Source organism: Spermophilus citellus, assembly GCF_964194105.1.
Source record: "Spermophilus citellus genome assembly, chromosome: 8".
NCBI lineage: Eukaryota > Metazoa > Chordata > Mammalia > Rodentia > Sciuridae > Spermophilus > Spermophilus citellus.
The window spans coordinates 114088304-114115140 of NC_138189.1; positions in this window are offsets into that span (position 1 = coordinate 114088304).

The following is a 26837-nucleotide window of genomic DNA, read 5'->3' on the forward strand; positions in this document are numbered from 1 at the left end:
GATATTTTTATCGTACTTTTACTCTATATACACCTGAAAAAATATGCCAAGAGCCACATCTTGCCAGTTTCTGGAATGACTTTTATAATTATTTGCAACTATGTCCCTCTGAATATCAAAAGGTTAAAATTAGTTGAGACCATGCTCAGTGTGGATGCTGTTAAAGGCTTCTTTTTTTTTTTGTCATTTTAACAGGATTACTTTTCTACTCCTATTTCTTTAGACAAGCTTGAGACATCATTCTTAATGCTATTCTATACTGCTTTATATTGATTTTGTTGTTGTTGTTTATTGTGTTTGAATTAAATACTTTTTAGAATGCTTAAAGGGAAGAGTATTGTTATCTTTCTATAATGAATAATTTATTTTTTCTTTTAAAATTGCTTAAGATTCCGAATATTTGCTTCATTATATGTATCTAGAATGTTTAATTTTGTGGAATTTTCAATAAGAGAGATAAGAAATATTTACATTTTTTCAATGTTTTATTTTTACATTTTTTGATTTTTATAGAAGAAATCTGATATTATATTTCCCATGTTAATACTGTTGGAGAGCAAAAGTTATACACATCTTTACATTAAAGTTCATGGAAAGTGCCAGATATATACTTTGGTATCACTGAGAGAGAAGGTAGGTTAATAATATCATTAAGAGATCATACATTGCTGGGGTTGTATCTCTGTGGTAGAGTACTTGCCTAGCATGTGTGAGACACTGGGTTCGATCCTCGGCGCCACATAAAAATAAATAAATAAATAAATAAAGGTTTTGCGTCCATCTACAACTAAAAATTACATATTTAAAAAAAAGAGGTCATATAGTTAGGCATGGTGATCCACGCCTGTAATCCCACCGACTCAGGAGGCTAAGGCAGGAGGATCTCAAGTTCAAAGCCAGCCTCAGCAATGGTGAGTCACTTAGCAACTCGGTGAAACTCTGTCAAAAAATAAAGATACAAAATAGGGCTGGGGAAGAGGCTCAGTGGTTGAGTGTCCTCTTATCATTTGGCCAGATATTTTTTTTTTCTTGTAGGGAGCACTCTTATGCAATGTAAAATTAGTAGGATCTATGACCTTTAAACACTAGAAGCCAGGAACATATTCTTCCTCTGCTCCACTCCCAGTATGTGACTTTTTTTTCTGGAAGGACAAAATTACCTACCCCAGGATGAGAACTGCTGGCTTAGAAAAGTGTGGGGGAAAGGGTATTTAAAACTAGGAAAATCACAGTGGAACTCGGAAAGCAAAGAAAGGGTGAAACATGATAACCATAAAACACTCTTTTAAGATGATTAAGCTTCAATTTATAATTCACATGTCTTAGCTTGGCTAACATAACAAGTTACCATATACTGGGTGACTTGGATTTCAACGTATGCATTACTGCAGTACGGTACTGAATCCTTAATATGGTCATAATAGTTTCTTAATTGATATAACTTGAAGACAAGTTCTTTCCTTTCCAGGATGTGTGATGGTATGTGAATAATTTACAGTTTCAAACATATTCAGAGGCATAATGTAAGACTACAGATACAAAGGAGGCAAGACTAACTGGAGAAAATGCTTTACTGGTGTATCCTATAAAACATTTAAAAAAAGATAATCAATATCAATTCTTCTCAAAATCTTCCAAAATTAGAAGAAAATTGGTTACTTCCTGACAAAGTCTATGAGACACTGATATTCCAATCCAAAACTAGATTAAAAATATAACAAGAAAATATAACTACTGATCAATATCTCTTTTGAATATAGATGAAAACATCATTAACCATAGATGGCAGTAACATTTAAATGTTCTCAAAATTAAGTGAGTGTTTTAACAATTAGATATCAATTCACCAATCATAGCTACCACAAATTAAAAATTGATAATAGTCAGAGTTGATAAATGTCTGCACAGGCTTCTTTCTCTGAAATGAGAACTTCCTATTCCGGGAAGCTTGTGCTAGCTTTCTTGAGATGAAGGTGCCAGGATATGAAAAGTGAAGAATAGAAGGATAGGGCTGCAAAATTTAGGTAAAAAAGGTATAGTTAGCTGGAGACCAGCCTCAGCCTCACCCCATGAGACCTCCAGAGCAGGACTGCAGCAGCTTAGCCCTACCTTGAGACGTTTTGTCAGTTCTTAGTTGTGGGTCCCCCTAAGACTGGAGTTGCAATCAGTAAATGTAATCCAGACAGGGCACTGGTACAGCTACTACAACAAATGTTTAAAAAGTAGTTGTTTTCAGACCCTATCAGACTGAATATGCATTGTATACATAAAAGAATGATTTCTCCATACTTAAATTCATATGTTTATTTTAGCATGTTATTTTAGCACATAAATTCTACTTATACACATATAAATTACATAAATATTGTACTTCCTTCTTGGAGAAAAAAATAAATATATTGCAAGATGTAGTAGGTAGAATAATAGGACCTCTTTGTCCTACTCCCCATATCTGTGGTATGTTAGCTTACATGACAAAGGGGAATTAAAGCAGAAAATGGAATTAAGATTGGTGATCAAATGACATTAATGTAGGAAGATTATCCTGGATTGTCCAGGTGAGCCCAGTTTAAATAAGTAAGAGTCTTTTAAATGAGTGAGAATCAGAGTTCTGCTGTACTGGAAAGACTCTATGTGCCTTGTTACATTTTTAGTTTGGAAGACTCAATGTGTCCATGAGCCAGATCATGTTGGTGACCTCCACAAACTGGAGAAGGCAAGAAAACCAAGATTCCTTACAATTTTTTAAAAGTAATATGGCCCTGTAGACACCTGGGTTCTAGCCTCATGAAATCTCTTTCATGCTCCTGACCCTAAAACTATAAAGCAAAACAATGAATACCATAAAGCAAAATAAATTAGTGGCAATTTATTCAACAATCATTGAAAACTATTAGGATTATTGAAATCATCTCTACTAAGAAAGAATCATGTTACTGACAATGCAGATGGAAGAAAGAGTAGAAGGTTAAGTGTATGATATATCTGTTTGACCTGATACTTGATTTAATGTTGCTTACTAATGTTACCATTACAAAAAATATAATTGTGAAAAAATATCTGCTTGGGTTTGTTTTGTTGAAATGGAACTTTACGAAGTATAATAAATTTAGAGTCTCACTATGACATTTGGATGGGAAGATGGCAGAGAGACAAGAATGAAGCTTCAGTTTCAGTACTGGTTGAGCACTGAATAAACGGAAGGAAATAAAAGCCACATATATTTAACTACTTCTGGAAAATTGGCTGTGAAAAAATGTAAGGGATTTTGTGTGGGTGTTCAAAGAGGTAGAGAGAATTTAATGAGCTGATAAGGTAAAATAAAGAATCCAGGGCAGAAGAAGAATTTTAAGTTTAAAGAAAAGCTAGATAATTGATCATCTTCTTAAAAGAAGTATGCAATGATAATATATGGGGTCTAGACAAGAGTATTACTACTGTCTTAATTTCACTTGCTTTTATTAAAGGCAATTGTAAATAAATGAAAATTCTGTAAAAACGAGTGGGACAATATTGGTAACTGTTTACCATCTGTGTTGAAACATAGCTAAGATGTTTCTAATTTCAGTTATTCCATTTTATACAATAAAATGCTTTTATTCATTTTCCTGTTGAATATCCATGAAAAATTAGGTCAAACAAAAAGAACAATATGTCTTTTTTAATTGGTTGTGTGGCTTTGCCTCTGCTTTCTCAGTATGTTGCAATGTTAAACACTCAGGTTAAATATTCATAAATTTTGGAGGGAATCAAACAAATTGTGATTAAGATTGTTAATAGAACTTATCTAATTGGCTTATTGAGAAGCAGACCAAACTTCTAATACTTTATGTAAGACAGTATTAAACTTTCCAATAGAAAAAATCTACAATATTTTATTTATATAGTTATATGCAAGTGTATCTATTTGTATATATGCATGCATGTGTATGTGTATATCCCCAAACTTAATAATTAGAAGCATTATAGAAGATTTATGGAATTCAAGTATGTTTGTAGGTTATTAATTGTGGTTAAGCACAGTGGAAAGAGATGTATTTCCAGAGTACAGAATTCTTTTGGGGGTAATGTGATGCAATGTTTATAAAGATGTTGTTGTGGTTCAGATATTAGTTGTCCCCAGAAGCTCGTATGAGAGACAATAGACAAAAATGTAGAGTTGAAATGACTGGGCTCTGAGAGCCTTAACCTAATCAGTGCATTAATTGAATGATGGGGATTACCTGGATAGTAACTTGAGGAAGAGTGTGGTTGCAGAAGGTAGGTCCGAGGGGGAGTGCCTTTACGGTTTATATATTGTCCCTGATGAGTGGAGCTTACTCTCTCTCTCTCTCTCTCTCTCTCTCTCTCTCTCTCTCTCTCTCTCTCTGCTTCCTATCATGTGGTAAGCTGCTTTCCTCCATCACAGCCTTCTGTCCTGATATTCTACCTTACCTCAGGCCCAGAGCAATGGAGTCCGTTATCTATATACTGAGAACTCTGAAAACATGAGCACCAAATAAATGTTTCCTCCTTCTATATTGTTCTTGTCAGATATTTTGGTTACAGTGATGAAAAAACCTGACTAAAAGAAATGTCAAGTATATAAATATATTTACAAAACACACTAGACATATATCGAGATAAATGATGATTTAAAGGTTCATGCTATAGTAATCTACAGAACTTTGATACGTTGCAAAGACAAAGTGAAACAACCTCCAAGATTATAGTTGAAATGCCCTGCAGTTCCTTTGCCTCCAAGATAATGAAAACATGAGAAACATGTGCCTCCCAGGAAACAGAGAGAGTGAATCAACATGTTTATGGATAATAGAAGTCTGTACAATGTAATAAGAATGGACTATCATGAACTAACAATAAGGTGACTTATTTTATCCACAGTATTTGGTGTGGGGGGGTAATTAGGTCAATACCCTGAGGCTCTTTACCCCTGAGCTACAGCATCAGTTCTCCCCTCCCCTCCTTTTTATTTTAATTTTATTTGAGGCAGGTTCTTGTTAAATTGCTGTCCCTGTCCTCACAATCTTCTTTCTTCAGTCTTCTGAGTCTCTGGGATTACAGGAATGCACCACCACACCCAGCTTATCCACAGTGTTTTTAAGATTGAAGAGGAAAAATTTAGAGAAGAGCCAAAGCTCTGGCCATGCAGCCTTCAGTAGAGTCCACACAGAAAAGACAACTTAGATGGAATATGTATTATATGCATTATGATAGGCTGGGTCCCATTGTTGGGGCCATATGTGATTAGAAAAATTTGGATTTTGTGGATGGTGGTTCTTTCCCCAACTCCTGAATATTTAATTGAAATGGGCATGAATGGTAATTAGTAGAATTCTATTTTGGATTTTTTGTTTGTGGTTTAAGAATGATACAGTAGTTATAAAAAACAATGTTTAAGACTTTGAAATTATTCTCTTCATCAATCAAGATAGTCAAACAAAAGTAAGATAGTATCACATGTTGAAAACTTTGGTGGAAATTTGTGCTACTTTTAAATATTTACAGGATACATTTGTGATGGTCTCCACCATATTCCCATTAAATTTATTTGTCTGACATTGCACAAAAGTGAAGGATTATGTAAAATGTCAGTGGACTCAAATAACTCTTGCCATAATTGCAGCTTCAAGGCCAGCAGATTAACACATCTTCTGGTACACAGTGTGTCACCATTGATGTGACAGATGGAATTTTTTCCATTCCTTGTAGAGAAGATCAGAAATGATTAAAATTCACATGAAACTAGATAATATATAGTTTTTTTTCCTAGGACTATCCTATGTCCCTCATCCAATGATACAATATAGTCCAAATATATCTGACCTTCTTGACATACATTTTTAATATCATATTACATATGATATTACATAGCAAACCAGTTGACCCATTTAAACATCAGCTGTTTGATATATTGGATGTTTTGGTAACATGTGTGTGTTGTATTATGGTTTGAATGTTCCCATAATCTCAAATGTCAAGGGCTTGGTACTCAGTGCACCAATATTCAGAGGTGAGACTTTGGGGAACTGATTGGATTGTGAAAGCTCATACTTCATCATTGGATTAATCCATTGATAATTGAATAGACTACCTGGAGGTGGTGAAAACTGTAGGTAGTCAGTTATGGTTAGAGCAAGTAGTTCGCTGGTGGTGTGTCCTGTAAGGTTATTTCTTGTATTTCTCCTTCTCTCCCTATTTCCTGGCTGTCATGAGGTGAGAAACTGTCCTCTGCCATGCCTTCAAAATTCATGTTCTGCCTCATCTCAGACCCAAACCAATGGAGGCTGCCAACCATGAACTGAAACCTCTGAAACTGTGAGTCAAAGTAAAGCTTTACTCCTGTAGGTAGTCTCTCACGGGTTTTTATCACAACAATGAAAAGCTGACTAGCACAGGATCTTATCACTGAGAGACAGTGTCTGTGAAGTTTTACCACATACACATATTTATGGTGTCAGATGTTGGCCTGACACAGCCTTTCATCTGAAGTGAAAAACAAGTGTTTTTTAATCTTACACTGCTTATCCTGAAGACAAAAGCACCAAACGTATGGACCTGTTTGGGTTTTTGAGGCAGCATATTTCACAACTCAGAAGATTGTTCCAAATCATACTTCATGACACAAGAAACTTCTAGCACTGAGCAGAGATTAGAGTGAAAAAAAAAGAGAATTGTGGCAAATGCAGCCATCAGCGGTAGGAAAAGATTATTTGTGAGGTTTTGGCATGTCCACTGGAGAAATTACACAGTAGAACTCAGAGATTTTTAAGTCAGGTTGTACCATACTTGTGTTCTTCTGAACTAAAAGATCATGTTACTACAACTGCTCCATAAAACAAGCTCTCCTAGATCCTCATGGTCAGAAGTTTGGGATGTATTCAGAAGCAGACCATTTTGAAGTAGACATTTAAGATCCAGAATGGACAAGTCAAGAGAAGAAAAGCAATCTGTATAAATAGCCCAACTCTCAAGTCATACACAACTGTTGCACCAGTGCCTACCTTCCCACTTCTATGCATGCCATGATCTGTATATCTCTGTGTTTGATTTCAAGTTGAAAGTGATGACATATAGTCTAGCCCATCTCAGGAGATGCCTGAAAGACAGTGAAAAAATCAAAATATTCCCAATTTCCAAAGCTTTCTTAGTCAATTTGTTAATTCATTTCACATAGATAGTGAAGTAACAGAGGTGAGAATACATATAGTCATGAAAACTGGGAAATCACTTCACTGGTGGTAAGAGTCCTCAAAGGAGAAATACTAGAATCATCTTTCAGTCAACCTAGAATAGAAACATGTGGTTATATATTTGGATTTGGGTGCAATGATGAAAACTTTCATATCACGTGGAAAGGACAATAAAGACTGTGCTAACAGAAGAGGCATTCAACAACCAAACACAAAAAATAACTTCACCAGCTTTTCTCAGCCACTCTTTGTCACTTGCCCTCCAAATATTGAAATAATGAGCACAAGAACTGAGTGTTTATTGTGACAGGAATGGAGGCTAACCATGGGCAGCAACTGATTTGTCCAGTGCCTGTACTGAATGTCTAAGCTATTAATAACATAGGTTATCGCTAAGTCTATAATAATGTACCATTTTTCTAAGGAAACAAACCAGTACTTAGTGGCAAGTAAGCAATATTGACCCCTGTACCTTGGAAGGATCAGTGACTCATTCTGACAGAAATAGACATATATTCTGCATATGGCTCAATCAAGAGTGGCAAATGAGTGATGGTGTTTGAGCTGCCCAGAGACAGAGGTGACACCACTCTTGGAAATTTCTCTGTGCAAAGGTGCCAAAAAACTGCCCAGTTGTATGGTGATGTCCTGTTCAAAGGGAAATTCCATGGTTACCATGAAGTTTATCAGTTCATGACCTAAGGTTCAAACACCAGCCACCCAGGGATGAAGAACCGTGCGCTCAAGCTGATGATTGTAATTGAACTGTTCAAACTTTTGACCTTGGTTCTATTTGTTTTAAAGTAACTTTCTCACAGTGAATCCCTTTGATGTTGAAACATATATAATAAACATTCTGAGCTGACTCATCTGTCAAGAGTGTGGTGTCAACCGGTCTCAGCTTTTTCTCTCTGTTCGTTTTTTCTAATCCCTCATTGCCCCCTCCATTTTCCTGAGTTAACTGTTGTGCAGGTCACCACTGTCTTTTCTGCCTTCATGGTCTTGCCAACACTATTACCTGCAAACTTAACAGATTGCTTGATCCAATGGCATGAAATACCATTGGGGGGTACCAGGGATTGAACTCAGGGGCACTTGACCACTGAGCCACATCCCCCAGCCCTATTTTGTGTCTTATTTAGAGACAGGGTCTCACTGGATTGCTTAGCGCCTCATCATTGCTGAGACTGGCTTTGAACTTGCAATTTCTCTGTCTCAGCCTCCTCAGCAGCTGGGATTACAAGTGTGTACCACTTCATCCAGCTGAAATACCATTTAATATCATGTCAGACCAGTTTACAACAAAGGGGATGTGAGAGTAGGGCTATAATTATTGCCTAATACAGTATAGGAATCACTGGCTGAGGGCATAGATTAAGTGCCAGTTCAGAAATAATAGTTTACAAGGATTACATGTCATCCTCCAGAATGCATTTTATTCACATCAAATCGGAGACATTCATATGGCATTACTCAAAGGTGGAGATACATGGGTCTAGGAACTTACGAGAAGAAAGAAAAAGCACCCAGTTGCTGTCACTTTGAGTGACTCACAATTTCCACAATTCTGAACTATTCAGCATTATAATCCTGATTCCCAAGGTATAGAAAATCTTCCAGAAGTTTCATCAAGAGTGTGATTACATTATAAAATGTGTCTGCTTCTTGATCACTTTAGAATTCTTGTATTAAGGCGCTTGCAGACAAGAGGAGAAATTGCTATCTTAGCAAATATAATTGATGCAGATCATCAGGAAGATATGAGGCCAGAGTTTTCTGTTTATTAACCACGTTTTACACTTGGCTGCCTCTAAGTCCTCACTACCTAGTTCAAAGCTGAAAGTAATTAAATAAGCACAGAAACATCCACCAGGGAAATACAGGCGTAACAAGTATGTATAACAATTATTACATGCCAGGGAAGGTTGTTAGAACTTTAGAAAGATTAGGGAGATCAGGCAGTTTGCCTAAGGTCACACTGTAAGTGACAAAACCAATTTTTATACTCAAGTGAACTCAACCCATATATCATTAAGGAGTGTTTGATGAACTATGTGTATGTACCTGACAAGTATTTCCTTCTCTCTCTAATATAAGAGCAAGTACATTGTCCAAACAGACTCTTGCACAGATCTTACTGATTATTACCAATTGGTACTAGATTTCACCACAAATTATATCAAGTTGCGAGCATCTTCCAACTTAGTCCAGATAGCCCAGAAGAGTTCTTTCCGTTTACTTGACACCCACATCAGAATTTTCTGTCTTGGAATATTTCTAATAGAAATTTGGAGAGCAGTACAGCATCAAAAATAGATTTGACCATATGTAGAATTTTATCTAACTTCATTCTCTCACTTCCACACAGCACGGAGTGCTAAATTCTGAACTCATTGAGACTGATGTCACTGTAAAAAGTCTGTTCCATTACTTTAAGTGCTGTTTGGGTACCTAGTATAAATAAATAAATAAGTAGAATATTTTTTGTGTTATTTATGTCCTTTGAATAGTTGTGACTATTTAAATGATTTTTAAAAATTCTACAAAGTTGTTGAAAGGGATGCTCCCTCTCTATGCTATACCTTGGGATAAAAGGTAAGGCTTGTCACTGCTGATGAAAAACTCTAAATCTACTTCCTAAATGTAATGTCAAAGTTTCCTTTTTGGACTTTATTTTTACAGATAAATACGAATTTGGTATTTATCAAGAAAAAAATCACAATTTTTGAAGAAAGGACAATAAGCAATGTGTTTCATTGTGTGTAATATATTGATTTGAAAAGGACACATTAGGAGACAAAATATTTACTATCACAGCACCAACTTAACTGAATACAACAAATGCTATATCAGAATTATACATATAATAAGAATAAGCCAATAGAAAAGCATGGACTAATATTTTCAATAAGAAAAGATGACTGGATTGTCATGATTTCACAAAGTACTTTCATATTTTTTATAAAAACCAAAGAAAAGCAAAAACCTCATGCTTTCATATTATCATTTAATGCTTAACTTTTTCCCTGCTTCTAACTATTCATTGCAAAGAGAAACATTCTTTAAAGACTTATTTCAATTTCTTATCTTTGGCAATCCTAGCAGTCATTTTTCTCTACAAAACTTTTTTCCATATCATTGGATATGTATCATTCCATAAGGCATTTAAATATCAAATGAACCCCGTCCATGCTACTGGGATTGATTTTTTTTTGTTTTTCTTTTTAATAAACTATCAGATGTTGCTGTATCAACTGAAAGAATATGTCACAGACCATAGTTACACACATGTTTAAATATATGCCCAAAGTATCCTAATCCATCTGATTACAGAATGTTCTCCTCCTGTACTTAATACTGTGTAAAACCAAAATAGTCCAAGAACATGCCTATAGAACTCATTTGCAGCAGTCTGGCTGGGAACAAAATAACCGAGCCACCACACACCTTGTAGATTCAAACAGCAACTCTTTATTCCTGAACTCTCACCGGCACTCTACACGCACATTCTGGGAAAATACACTTCATCTCCCGGGCTCTGCGTACCAATGCTCTCAGAACCCAGCAAGAACTCCATGGGAACTCAAGGAGCAGGCGCCTGAGGCAGCAGGATACACCCTATTCCCAGCAGGATCCACCCTAAACCTGGAGCCACCCTAATCCCTGATCAGGGTCACCTTTCAACCAAAAATGCCATGCGTCATTCTTACTTGGCTATGGCTCTCAGCACTCATTGGATACAGAAACCATGTAATGATGTCATACTCAGTCTCTGTCTCATTGTCCTAAACAATGGAGAAAAAACCCACCATCAAATAAAACCATGAGCTTTTCTTTTATGAAAGGATTTACAAAGGACCTTACAAAATCATTAGGGATAAGATGATTACTTTTCTATAAGTCACATTATGTCTCCTTAATCCATTGCTGGTACAGAATCGATATAAATAGAGAGATGATATTTAAAAAGTAGTTTGTGATTTAGAAGACCCATCATCATTGATTTTCATGGTGACAGAAAAATTTCCCAGTTAAATTATAAGTTAATGTTGCTTGTAGCCCATTTGGTAATTACAAATGGTAACAGATGATTCCTACTGAGAAAAAAATAATTAATAATTCTCATACAAAAAACATCCTCATCAAAAGCATAATTAAGTAGGTATGTGGTCCCTGTAGTTAAATAAAGAGTGAGTAATCATCCTACATGGTAAATTATGTTATTTCTTTAAAATTAGATCTTCCATAAATCTCTTTTTAAAAAGAAAAATGTAACTTGAACAATTTAAATTTAAAAATATGACTTTTTTCATTATCAGCATCTATCTGAATTTGGGGGTAGTTTGTACCAATTGAGATTTAATAGTGAATGTTAAAATACTATATATACTATGGTGACTTTCAAGATCAAGATTTGTCTTTTCCTTGAGTTAACTGTTAAATCTCATAACATTGAAAATTAGAATTAGCCTATTTCCCCTTTTTATTAATATTTTATCAGATAATTAAATTAAAAAGTTGTTGAAATATGCTTTTCCTTTAGTAATAGGCACATTGACCAGCAGATACCAGATATCTGTTTACCAAACTCTTCACTTCTTGCAGCTGGATATATATCTAGTATGTATCCCCTACTTTTGTGGTTTCATGTGACTTATAGGACTGAGTTCTGGCCTTGGGAATGTGTGTAGAAATAGGCAGTGCATCAATGCTTAGTCTATTCAAATTTCCCTGGATGTTTTGGATGTGATTCTCCTCTCTGGTGAACCTGGAAATGTCTTTTTGAAGAAGATGGAACTCTAACACAGAAGAAAGCCACATCACTTAATCATTGCTTGCTGGAGAAGCTGCCCATCAGAAATAACTATTCCATATTTCATGTAAACAAGAAATATATTTCTATCATTGTAAGCTATTCATATTTTGGAGTTCATTACTATGATAGCAAACATTAATTAATATCTGTTACAAATGTCATCTCTCTTATGGTAGGCAAATAATGGTCCTACCCACCCACCAAGATTATTCACATCTCTATCCCAGAAATCCTAAGTTATTTTATGATTCAAATGAGATTTAGCAGATGCAAATAAATTAAAATATTTAAATGAGGAGATTATCCTGGATTATACAAGTGAGTCCAATATAATCATAAAGGTTACTATAAGAGGAAGGCAGGCACACCATCATAGAAGAAGATTTAAAAATGGGAGCAGGCTCAGAACAATTCAGGACCAAAAGCCAGCAAATCTAGACAGCTTCTAGATGTGGAAGAAGACAAAGAAATGGTATCTCTCCTGCAGCCTCCAGAAATAATACACTCTGATAATACACTTGAGCCTTTGGACCTCCAGAGCTATAGGATAGTACATTTCCATTATTTTAAGCAATTATGTCTGTAGTATTTAGTACTGTACCAATAGAAGACTCTGTAACTTTTCAATATATAGATAGATTAGAAAATATGAGTAGTTTATACATAAGCCCATATTCATAGATGATTCATGTCTTAGAAGATTTGTACTAGGTGCTTCTGAAGTGTAGAATCATATGGATTAAATCATAAAATTTTATTTCATGTTTCAGGTGGTGTAGTTTATTAACCCATATTAGAGTCAGTGATTATCTTCACATAGGTTACTATTGTTAAATGTGGTGTCTTATGACTTTTCTGAATTTAGATGAATATCAGGCACAACCAAGACTCAGATATTGATTTTCAGTTGAAACTGTTCTTCTGTATCTTGGACCTATACATCAAAATGCATTTTGAAACTTTGTGTTTGGTGAACTATAGCCATTTCAAACTAAATATATAAAAAATTAATTTCATCTTCTTTTGTTTAATTTTTCTGCCAATTTATTCTTTATTTAGTTAATAATATCACCATGCACCCAATCATTGTAATAAGAAGCCTAGAAATTTTCTTTTTCTCATTCCCCATATAGAGTCAAAATCTTATATGATACAAATCCTGTACTCTAGTTAGTAAACCTGTTTCTCACAGAGTATATATTAGCAAGTGTGAAGCTATCTTATATGTATACTTGGTTAGAATAAGTAAGTAAATATATTATAAATAATAAGGTTCAAGCTTCTCATAGAGAAAAACTTTATAAATAAAATGTTAATATAGAATGAGCTAATGGGACCAAACTGGAGTCTGAGATATATGTATGGACATGTATATTATATACATACCTGCAGAGTGCATACAGGTACATGCATGTAACCAGATGTATATATCTTAAAAATAAATGTGTGTATATGTATATACATATAAACATACATGTGTTCTGGCACATAAACATATTTTTCCTTGCTCTGTCCTAGAGAGGGCCTTAATGAAGATGCTTCAAAGTAGCAATAGTAATATTAGGACTATATCTTGTTTTCTAAATATCCTTATAAAATAAAAGTTACTAAGGCTTCTTATAGGATGATAAGAAAGAGGTCAGGAAAATGAAATATTAGCACTGAACACATTTTGGTGTCAAAATAAATGCAGCCGGGCACCACGCCTATAATACCAGTGGATCCACAGCCTGAGGCAGGAGGATGGAGAATTCAAAGTCAGCTTCTGCAAAAAGCGAGGTGCTAAGCAAGTCAGTGAGATTCTGTCTCTAAATAAAATACAAAATAAGACTGGGGATGTAGCTCAATGGTTGAGTGCCCCTGAGTTTAATCCCTAGTATCCCCCCTGCAAAAAAATAACCCAAAGTAAAATCAGGAAACTCATATATATTTATATTTAGTTTATAATTTATATTCTGTGTCAGAATTGCACCAATATTAATTTCTTAGTTTTGATAATTTTAAATAATGGATTATGTAAGATGCTACTTAAAATATTAACATTTAAGAAAGTAAGTGATAAGTACTCAAGAACTCTCTGTACTATCTTAGAAATGCTGCTGTATTAAATGATATCTTAAATTATTTTAAAATCAAAAGCTACAGAAATTTTGAGGAAGCGTCCTGCTGAATGCATCCTAAATATACTTTGTTTATTTCTCATCCCTTCTTCTGCTTGATGTATTGAGGTAATTGTCAATTCACATATAATTATCAAAACTGACTTCCCTGTCTCTTACCTTTCTTTTTTCTATCCTCCAATACAATCACTGGCAAAAATATTATATATTATTTGAACAAAATTTCAGAATACTGCCCATGGTTTACATCACCTACCATATTTCTCAGCTTCATTTCCCTCTGCTTTTCTGTCTGTAACTGATAGTTTTCCAATTCTATGCATCTGCCAAACTCACATCTTTGTTTTCTCATACCTGAGATTCTTTCTGCCAAAGTTATTTCCTTATCAATTCATTAAGTAGTTAATTCTTTCTTCCACATGTCACTCACCACACCAAAAAAAAAAAAAATTCTCAGGAATCATATTTCCCAGCATCTTCTTCAGGCATTCTAGTGTAAATTCTGTTGTCCCTGAATGTAATGTATTAGCAGAAGGAAATTTATCTTACACACAACCCCTTCTCCTCCCTGGTGCTTGGTGTGTGTGTGTGTGTGTGTGTGTGTGTGTGTGTGTGTGTGAGAGAGAGAGAGAGAGAGAGAGAGAGAGAGAGAGAGAGAGAAAGAGTTTTTATCCAAGTTTTATGGAGAACTGAGATTGGTTATATAAATACTAAAGTAAATGCAAATGGAAACATAAATTCAAATCTAATAAGGAGTAATAAGAACGTGTGAGTAAAGAGTAAAATTTTGCATAATAATCATATGATTCTCTTAAGATGGTCATTTAAAATTCTAAATATTATCAGAGGTCTGGACAAAAATGCAATGAATAAGTTAAGATTATTATTTGTTCAAGAACATGTGACAGGGAGACATCCTTTGAGAAAACTGACCCCAAGGACCTCTTGCTGTGTAACGATGGGCATTTTAGTGACAGAGGAATCAGGTGCATGTTTATGTATATACATTTGAGCTCTGCAGTCTAAAAATCAACTGCCAAGTGTCACAAAATGGCCTTTCCTTTTTCAGAAACACCAGGACTCCACAACTCAAAAGCTCATCTTAATTTTCAAGGCCATGTCCCAGAAGATCCATTCAGAAGGGTTTTAAGGCTGCTATTGGCTCCAGTGGGACAACCTGGACAAGTCATTCATCTTAAGTTATTCAGAGTCAGCAAAGAAATTCCAGGAGAATGACATGAAAGACATTTTTATCTAAGAAACAGATAGAACAGACCTAGCCAGTATAAGGTCCTTTTTAAATTCAGAAATCGTGGATCAATTTATTTCACTCATTGTCAAATAAGCATGTTCATTATATTTTTGAGTTGACTTCTAAAAAGTTAATTTGGGTTTCCCCTCCGTTATGTACTGACTATTCTGCATTAAAGCTTGCTTATTTCTTCATGCATAATGTCAAAATTACATCTAGTATATGTATTTCCTTGCTTTACATATTGTATTGAGGAAAGTAATGTTGAAAGTGTCAGTGATCAAAGCCAAGGCCAAGCCTGAATTTTTTAATGCATTTTCTTCTTAGTTTTATATAGTAGGGTTACCATGGAAACTGGTGAAGGAGCTAAATTACTTGTTGATTCTGTATATGCCTTATCTACTGTCCTCCTATTTGATATTTAAGTGAGAAACTGAACAGGTAGGACTTTACATCTTCATCTCCTTTTAAATGGAGACTATTTCCTTCGATATTCTAAAGTTAGAAGTGCGAGGCAATTTTATTTTATTTTTAATTTTAAAACACATTTTACATTTCAATGCATTCTTTTCAGTGACCCTAGTCCATGATTTCATTATCATCACACAATTGCTGAATTTGGGGGATGTACAGAGTAGAGTTTATTGCTTAATATTCTCCAAAATGTGCCAGCTGTTGAGGTAATACAATGGCAGTGCACTGCATTCAAATGTGTATGCCCAGAGTGGGTGGATATGGGAAGAGAGCCAGTAATGACTCCTGCTGCCTGATCTTAAGAACAATATATTAAAGAAAATGTGATTAATTTTTCAGGCTGGATAACTGTCATTATCAAAAACACCAAAAAAAATCCATATTACTAATAATTTGCAGTGACAAGCTGCAAAATATAGCAATGAAATATCAGGAAAGGCCATGGATATGAAACAAAAAGTAGCAAGTCTCTTAAGGAAAAACATAATATGATAAAATGGAGCTGATTCAGTAACATGAAGGATATTCTTGCAGTATTACTGAAAGTACTAGAAATGAATAATTCTAGGATAATGGGTTTAAGAATCTATATGTAGAATTCAGTGTCTAGTTATGAAAATTTTTAAAGTAGATTCAAAAATGGCTCCTCGGGGTAGGAACCTTAGGTGAGAATGGTTTATTATGGAGATTATGTGCTTTGTAACTTTCTCATGCACATATCCCCAAGGGATCTCTGTATGAATGTGATTTCTCAGTTCGAAAAGTGATATCTCTAGAGTGAGAAAACTAACCATGCTAAGAAAGGGCATCCCAGGAGAGAAAGCACTATACAGAGATGAAAACTACAGGGAATTAGTATATGCCTCAAGGTATAAACACACAGGAAATCCAGCACTGGTAGAATAGATAAGTAAAAGTATTATGTACAAATGGCATGTATTATATACAAATATATGTCTCAGCAGAGTTTAAAGTAATGGTCCAGATTTACATATAGTTACGTTAATAGAGCTCAAAAACATCAGATTCCATAGAAAAGTAAAACCAGCAACATGTTTTACAGCATAAAAACAGCAACATATATTTTTCAAGGATGTGAATACGTAACACAATCATGGAGGCTGAATGAGAGGGGATAGGTTTGGGATTAGAGATGGAGTACAGTTAGGTATAGTTATGATACAAATTAAATTTATCAACTTCCAAGGATATTTTGAATGTGAAAAGAAAAAAAATAAAATTCACCAAAGCCAGAATCACTCATTTAATTGTGAAGAATGAAAAGGGACATAGGAATGCTCACATGTATTGAAGTAGTAGTCAGAGGATGGTAGGCTGCATTTCATCTACAGCACAAGGTATCAAGTAGCTGATTCTACCTCAGGGAGTACACTCTGTCATTTGAGGAGACTACAGGGAGTTAAAGTTCACTGGAAAGAGATCTTAGAATTTTTGTACACTTGACTTTCTTCCTACATTGCGTTTCTCTAAATATGCTCATATTATCTTTCACTTTTTTTTAAGAAGTAAATTACCATGAAGTCTTTGCTTTAAGGAGATCTCTAGTGAGGTTTTGGTAGATGGATCACTATTCTATTGCACCTGGTTTGGGAAGCTGTTGTGAGCAGAAATTCAGTGGAGCTCTGCTGTCCATGGTTCCTGAGGTAGAGTTGCCATGCCCATGAGGTGAACATCTTTTCTAATGTGTACAAAGATATGGAGAGCTTGCCAAGCTGTCTACTTTCAGAGCTTCTTCCATTCAAAGGAGACAGGTATGCCCTACCCCATTTGGAGCAAAAGTGTCTGGTGGGATTTAGTGGTCCAGAGTTTAACTTGCCCCTCCCACCAAATGTATACAAATGGTTCTGTATAAATGCAGTTCAGCAAGATAATGCTTTTGTTACAATTAGAAATTAAAGAAGAAAATACATTTTCAGAAATAGAAGCTCAAGGCTAATTATTTGATCCCCAGAGGGTTCTTATTGCCCTGCCTGAATTATCCCTGAGTATGTTCTTAGGTCTGTAATATTGGGACTAAAGAAAAAGTGATTACTTTTTGACAATTGAATGTAGAATTTTTTCAATTTTTTTCTCACATATATTATAGAAACTTTATAGAACAAAGCAAAAAGGACTGAGGATTAAGTAAATAAGAAGCTCACTTTTGAAATTCAAATCATTATTTGCCCTTCATCACTATAAAGTATATCCTAAATAAATTAAGTAAAAAGTTTAAAATATTATTTTCTAGTAGGACTTTTAAAATAATTCTCAGATGCATAAAAGACTTTCCAACCAGCATAAGAATCTCCAAAAGTCATGAAAGAAAATAATAACAGAAAAAATATCTAATTTGTTTTGTCTCTTATATAAACAGAGGTGCACTTAAATTAAAAAAAAATGTATGTATGCTGGCAAAAATATTTTGCATGTATATAATATAAAAGCAGTCAACTTCTGGGACTGGTGGCACATGCCAGTGATCCCAAGAGACTTGAGGCAGGAGTATTTCAAGTTTGAGGATGGCCTGAGCAACTTAGCAAGACCCTTTCCTTGAAATAAAGTTTTAAAAGGAGGCTGAGGATGGAGCTCAGTGGTAGATTACTTGCTTAGGATGTAGGAAACCCTGGGTTTAATCTCCAGTAAAACACACACACACACACACACACACACACACACATACACACACACAACACACACTGATTTTATAGAACTAGAGACAGAATATTAGTCACTAGAGGTTAGGAAAGATCGTGGAATGGAAGGATATGGGGAAGCTGGATAACAGATAACAGACACAGAAATCCAGTTACATAGAAACATTCTCATGCTGTACAGTATAGTAGGATGATAGTTCACCATACATTATGTACTTTATAAAGAACTAGGAAAAAAGAGTCCAAAGCTTCCCAACAAAAAGAAAAGAAGTACTTAAGTCAAGAATGCTAATTATCCTGGTATATTATTACCCACGGTATACATGTGTTGAATTACTACACACTACCCCATAAATATCTACAGTTATTATATGTCAATTAAAACAAAAGTAGGGAGCTGGGCGAAGTGGCACACTCCTATAATCCCAGTGGCTCTGGAGGTTGAGGCAGGAGAATCCCAAGTTCAAAGTGAGCCTCAGCAATTTAGCGAGGCACTTAGCAACTCAGGGAGACCCTGACTCTAAATAAAATTTTAAAAAAGGTTTGGCGATGTGGCTCTGTGGCTAAGCACTCCTGGGTTGGATCTTCAGTACCTTAAAAAAAAAAAAGGTAGGGACTGGAATGATGTTTACCATGGGCTTGAGGCAAGGGGAAGTGGGGGAGGGAAGCAATGGAAAGTTGTTAGTCAAAAGGTACAAAGGTTCAGATAGGAAGAATAAGTTTTGAGATTTACTTCACTTTAGGGTGATGATTATCAATACTAATGTATAGTATATTTCAAAATAACTGAGAATAAATTTCAAATATCTAATTCCCAAAACGATTTGTAGTGGTGATTTATTAATCAGATTGATTTTGTCATTTCACATTATATAGCATATATCAAGGTATCACATGGAACCCCATAAATGTATACAGTTGTGATGTCAATTAAAAATAACGTTAACAAAATTAATAAAGTTAAAAAAATATTGCTGTAGAAATGCTACTCTAATGGAAAAAATGAGATTCTCACAAAGATGGAAGTTTATATACCATAAATGAAAGAACAAAAGAAAATGCCTTAAGGAATAATAATAAAGGTTATGATAGTAATTAAAATAATAGCTAACATTTGTTGACCACTGTGCCAGGAACAGTTGCAAGCAATATACATAGGCTTATTTATTAGTATTTTCAACAATTTTTTGGGGGGTAGCATTTATCCCTGTTTTTCTGAAGAGGAAACTGAGGCCCAAAGATTTTGAGTCATTTGCTAAAGCCCACAGCCAGTATTAGAAAAAAATACCTTATGAAATGTTACCTACACAATAATAAATACTACCTGAACCACTTAAGGAATCAATTAAAAAGCTGTTAAAAGTACATTTGGTAAGCTTAAAGAATGTGAAAATATATAGGAGAAAATGAATTTAGCTAAGAAAACCAGGGAGGAGAGCCTTATATCTAAATTGTCTTTTGATAAAGAACTGCAGATGCAATTGTGGTAGTGGCTATTATTTCCATGTGACCGCAAAGTAGCTTAGAAGGATAACAATGTATTGCCACACATAATCATGGAAAAAGCAAGGGTACAGCTAAGCCACAGTAAAAAGATATAGTGTGCCCTCACAATAGAAAAATGCATGGCACTCCACTTGAGAGATTTTTATTCTGCTTCTAACAACATGCTTTATAGGATTTTTTGATTAGCACTTATCTCATAGGAATCCAGCAGTAACTCTGAGTTTGTTCCATGAGGAAAAATTATGTGAACAACTGAGTTATAAAAAAAGGAGTTACTAATCAATTGGCACAAAGTTTCAGTTGAACAAGATGAATAAATTCTGGAGATCTGTGTTGCAACGTTTACTTAGAGTCAACGATGTAATATTAGACACTTAAAACTGTAAAAGGGTAGATCCCGTGTTAAGTTTGCAAATCACAATAAAATAAAATGAGAAAAAATTAAATGGTAGGAATAGTAATATATGCTAATAGAAATCTCTTCTACCCTAGAGCAAATAATATATATTTGTATGTGCAATGATTATCTCTGTAAAACTCTGTGAAATTACCAGATCTGTGAAAGACCTAAAGAAGGCAACTGAAATGATAAGGAAATCAGTGGGCTTCTAAATAAGAACAAATAGAAAAGCAGTTCTTTGTAGGGATTTTAGTTTGATATCAAACTGAAAGATTAGAAAACTGGTATTACCACTCCCACTTGAGATTTCAAAAAGATATGATTAAGACAAATAAAATTATATACTATAACCCTAGAGAGCATTATGTATAATGCATTTTATTATAATTAAAGTTAGTACAAAGTAGTACAAAGTATATTTAGTTTTAGAAAAGTCTTTTTCAAGAGTAGATTTTTATAGAAATAGTAGTTGCATTTCTGTTCAATTATTTTTCTGCCTCTCCCTATAAGATAATTTTACATATCTACCCATTGATATCAGGTATGCCAAGGGAGCTTTCCTTGGACAACATATATAAAGTGAAATGTCTTCTTTTCAAAGAAAGAAAGCTTTGAGAGAAAATGCTTTGGTAGATCACGTTTCCATCAGTCCTAAAATCAACAACATTCTCAACAGAGGCTGATCCATTTACCTCGTTCCATAATGAAGATGACACAAACTGCAGACTCACAGCCAGTCCAACATAGACATGTTGAATGAAAGAGAAGTGAATATAGATACACAAACCAATGAGGTTTACAGTTGTTGTTGGGGCAATTTAACTTGCCTTTCTGGACCCAGTAGACTTAGAGTTCTCCACATCAACTGAAAAGTATGGAGTTATCCAAACTAGAATAATTTCCAGAAAGTTTATTATAAGCTAGGTTCTATGCTAGATACTAGAGAAACAAAAAACAATGTCCAGTCCTTACATAATTCAAAGCCTACTATAGAAACAAATATAATAGCAATTTTTACAAGAACCTGCCTATATAAATATATAACTAGATAATCTATGTTTTTAAATGTGAAATTTAAAGGATATACTTACTTAATAGAAAGAGTTTTCTTATCTTAAGGAAATATGTGTGTGTGTATACATATATATTTTAGAACACCAATAATTGTGTTATAATGATGCCAATGGAAACTTGTACCACTACGTACCTAACCCTGAGTGCTGGGCAAATTTTACTCGTTCATTACAACAATCTTTGGAAAGAAAAAGATACTATAATATACTTATTTGACAGCCCTGGAAATTAAGCATAAAAGATTTAGCAATTTCTAAAACTACAAGAATTTTAAGTAAGATATTGAGTTGAACACATGCATTAACCTCAGTGTTTTCTAAAATCCTACTATAGTAATAGTAAAGATGCTTTCAAAAATACATAAGAACAACAAAAACTATGAACAAATACAGTTTTATAAGCCAAAGAGCCATTCCTTGCTGTGAAAGTAAATGTCCTTCCATCACCTCTTTTAAAAAACTAAAAGTTTATAAAACATAATCATTAATACCCTCAAAGAGAAGAGAAGATATTACATTCTTTTTTTTTTTTAATATTTATTTTTTAGTTCTCGGCGGACACAACATCTTTGTTGGTATGTGGTGCTGAGGATCGAACCCGGGCCGCACGCATGCCAGGCGAGCGCGCTACCGCTTGAGCCACATCCCCAGCCCCGATATTACATTCTTGAAGTAAAATCTGAGTGCTATATGAAAGAAGAATAATTAATAAAAAGGAAATATGGCAAGCAAATTATATATAAGTCTTCACAAGATTAGAAATCAATATCCTGTATGAATATATATGCAAAAATCTTCATTAAAGTACTAGCAAATAAATTCCAGCAACATATAAAAACAATTATCATAACAAAGTGAGACTTGTTCCAGGAATTAAATGATGGTTTAACATACAAAATTCAACTATTGTAATTCCCATATTCATAAAATAAAGGGGGGAGAAACTTATTATCTCAGTAGGTAGAGAAAAAAATTGATAAATTCCAATATCCTTTCATGATGGAACTTCTCAAAGCAATAGTAATAAGGGGAATTTTTCAACTTGTTATTGGATTTCAACAACAACAAAAAAAACCTATAGTTGACAACTTACTTTACTTAATGGTAAAATTGTAGATGTTTTTCCCAAAAAGCAAGAATTAGACAGTTTCCAACTCTCAATACCTCTAGTGTACTGAAGGATATAGCCAGGGAAGGTAGCCAAGAAAAATAAACATAAATCAACTAAATTCAAAAGAAAAAATTAAATACTCATCTTCATGCTTATTGGTATGTAGTTTTACATAGAAAATTATAAATCTTTTGAAAAAAAAACCTATTAGGAGTAGTAAAAAAGTTCAGCAGGTTGCATATTGACACAAGATCAATATGCAATAATAAAGTTACATTATAAATTTATAATGTATCAATTAAAGAGTACATTTATAACTAACTTAAAAAATTGTAAGTTTAATTTTAAAATACCATTTTCAATAGTGTTAAAATACAAAGATATATATTTAAGCACACATGTACAAATTTGGTTTTTCAAAAACTGAGAAACCAAAGGAGACCAGGTACAGTATTTTTGTTTATGAGAAGATTCAACATGATAGTATATTCACTGTCTTCTAATTTATTATAATTGGAATCCAGGAAGCAATGAGAAGTAATTAACACCGTATGTAAATTATAACATTATTAATCTTCAACATACAGTATTAAAGCAAAAAATCTTATAGCACAACACAATTTATGTGAAATACATATTCACATAAAATGTATTTTTGAAAGATGAATAGCCACTATGATTGAGTTAGTTACATTTTATGCTATATCTGGAAATAGTAAAATGTGCCTATAGGGCAAATATGACTAATCATTTCATATTTTTAAATAAAGATTTATTGAAACATAGTTATGCCCATCCATTTATGATTATCTCTTTTCAGATAAAAAAGGAAGAACTTGGGTAGAGTTGTATAGTTTCAGCAGAAGCTATATAGGCTACATAAGTGAAAATATTTACCATCTGTTCTTTTATAGGAAAAGTTTGCCAACTCTTTGGCTAGCCTGTTATGATTAAAGAGAAATTTTAAAATATAGAGACTCAAACTATCATAGTAGTTTTTAAATTTTATTTTCACTTTACTGTGTAGACAGACATTGCAGGGCCAAAAAAACAGTTATGTTGCAACCACAAAAATTACTGTATCTTGTGCTTTGCAGATCTAGTCTGTATATGAAATTGCATTCATCTTCTTCACTGAAGCTGTCTTATAAGCATTATACACATCTTCCCATGAACAGGTAGAAAGAGTAAAAACCAAGGGCAAGCGTGTCTCCTATAAATAAATGACATGAAAGTTGTATGAATTAATTTCATTCATAATTGGGGAGAATTTAGTCACATGGCTATACCTAGGTACAAAAATTGGCTGCTTAGTCTAAACCATGCTAAATCTTTAGGAATACCGTTTTGTAAATCAATAGAAAGCAACAAAAAATGTATATGTAAATATGTATAGGTAAATTTATTTTTCAGTACTACAAATTTATTCAACACTTTAGAGAAAACGTCTAAACAGGAAAAGGGAATAAAAGTTGAAATTGTGCTTGAAGAGAAAAAAATGATAATAAAGAGAACTGGGAAAACAGAAATTCTTGATCCGCTTGTGTAATGAGAACATGTCAACACCTAAGTTATACCTCATTATCAGGAGGATGTGTGGCAGTTTTCAATCTCTAGAAGAGTTCTGCATGCTAAGTTGAGGGCCAAGGGGCTTCAGTTAACTTAAAACTTTCCTTGAGTGTGGCAAATGGAGCCTTTCTTTGAGATATTTCCTCTATTTTGAGCAGTTGTAAGTCTCCGTGAAAAACTTTGGAAAACCTGTAAGCTTCTACCTCTATGTGTGAGCATGCTGTGCTGTTTCCTAATTAAGTAATTATATGTCTAAGTTTCTATTTCTTTTGCCATTAAAGAGACATTACTTCCTTATCCATGTCTGTTTTACTGCCAAGCATAGTACTGTCCTGTTGTGACAACCAAACAAATACTAAATTAAAGGAAAAGTTCTTTCTTAGACGCTTCTAATGAAGTAGATAAGTCCTGAGTAAACTTGATTAGGAGGGGGAAAAAAAGGAGGAAAAATCACATAATTTTAGAATGAACAAAGAGATATAGCCACATATATGGAGGAGATAAAAATAATAATTTAGCCAAGCGCAGTGGCACACACCTGTAATCCCAGCGACTTGGGAGGCTGAAGCAAGAGGATAGGGAATTCAAAGCCAGCCTAAGTAACTTAGCAAGGCACTAAGCAACTCTGTCTCTAAATAAAATACAAACAATGGGGCTGGGAATGTGGCTCAGTAGTAGAGTGCCCTTGAGTTCAATCCCTGGTACTTCCCCCCAAAAAATAATAATTGAAATATTTGTATGAGAATAAATTAATTTTCAGGATAACACAAAAACAACTAAATAGATAAAGTGCACAATTAGGTAAGGTAATCCACTGAAAAGCAAAACCAAAAAACAAGAACTATATAATGTTACTAACATTATATAGTGTTTGTTCTGATTGCTATTCAAATGACAAGTATTACATCTTTCAGAGTAGAAAACACTAAAATAAAACTAATATCATTTAACACTAGTAAAGATGAACAGATACTTTTAATGCTTTTGCAGCAGAAATGAAACAACATTCATTAAAATTTAAGATGCACATACTTTTTGACTGTAAATTCCACTTTTGAGAACTTATTCCATAGGGGGGGAAAGGCATTAATATATCAGCATATTTGAACAAAAATGTTTATTACTGAAGTTTTCTCTATACAGAAACCCTGGATGTAATTAAATATTAGTTCAGAAAGGATTGATAAAATTGTGGTTTCGTCATATTAAACAATATAGATATTAAAAATGTGTTATTAAAAAATAACAAATTGAATTTGTACGTAATTATCAAAGATTAGGACCATTTGTGTCAAGGCAATGACACTTGACCCTCTATATGATTCTCATATTTTTTTTATTTGAGCTACCATGAAGCATTGTGTAAAAGATCACCCATTATTATTGTCTCAATGTGTCCTCCAAGGAGCATATAGTGGCAACATAATCCCCAATGCAATAGCTTTAGGAAGTGGGGCATAAGAAAGGATGATTAGGCCATGAGGGTGGAGTGAATAAATGTTACTACAGAAGTGGGTTTGTAATTGCAGGAATGAATTTCTTATGAAAGTACAAGTTGGTCCCATCTTATCTATTACCTTTATTTTTTTAAAATGAGATAGTTCAACAGGATGTCTTCATTGTACATTGATCTTTAGATCTTGGACTTTCTACCCTTTAGAACTAATATATGCCAATAAATTTCCATTCATTCTAAATAATCCATTATCAGGTATTTTATTATAGGATCACTAAATAGGCAGAGGCACCTGCCAAATTTGACATTTGTTTTGTCAAAGTTATAGGTATGTTTGTGCAAGAAAGATTGAAATTATTATTTTATTTATTTATCTTCATTTTTATTTAATTCAATAGGAAATACATCATTTTGTAATTTAAAACATGAGAAAAAATGACTTGTGATCATAAGTGGAAAAAGATAAATGAAGACAGATGGGCAGGAAGTAGGGCAGAAAGAAGTTCACAGAGTCATTTGTTAGAAATGCACTCATGGAAGTCACATTTACAATCTCAGTGTTAAATCCAATGTCCAAATTTCTCTCTCTCATTGTAGTTGACCAATAAGCAGCATTTGACAGAGAAGTCCACACCTTCCTTATTGATAGTCTTCATTAGCATTTTAGATGTCATATTTAGAAATAAAATGTTTCCCTCACTTCACTGGATGCTCTTTCTCAATATCTTTCTCTCTCTCTTTCCACCCCCCACTGTGTGTGTGTGTGTGTGTGTGTGTGTGTGTGTGTGTGTTTGTTTATTTGTTTTCATAGGTCTATTTGACCAATTCCTCATATCTACTTTTAACAAAGAAACCAAGGTGATTCAAATGTAAGTACGCACAAGTCTCTCCTCTGTTATAAATCAAAATGGTTGACCATTTATTCACAGAAGAATCCCAAAGTCTTTAAACTATCTTCAGGTCTTTAGGTACACTGGGTTTGATGACATCTCTGGTTTCAATTACTTCTCACTCCTAGCTAACCACACTGCAGCCCACTGCCTCTAATCACTTCCTGCAACACACCAAGTAAACTACTATATCAGCTTTCCATCACTGTGACCAACCTAGCTGACAAGAGCAACTTACAGGTTGGAAAGAATCTTGAGGGGCTCACAGTTTCAGAAGTTCAGTCCATGGGGCCAATGTCATTGCCCTGGGCCCTTTAAGA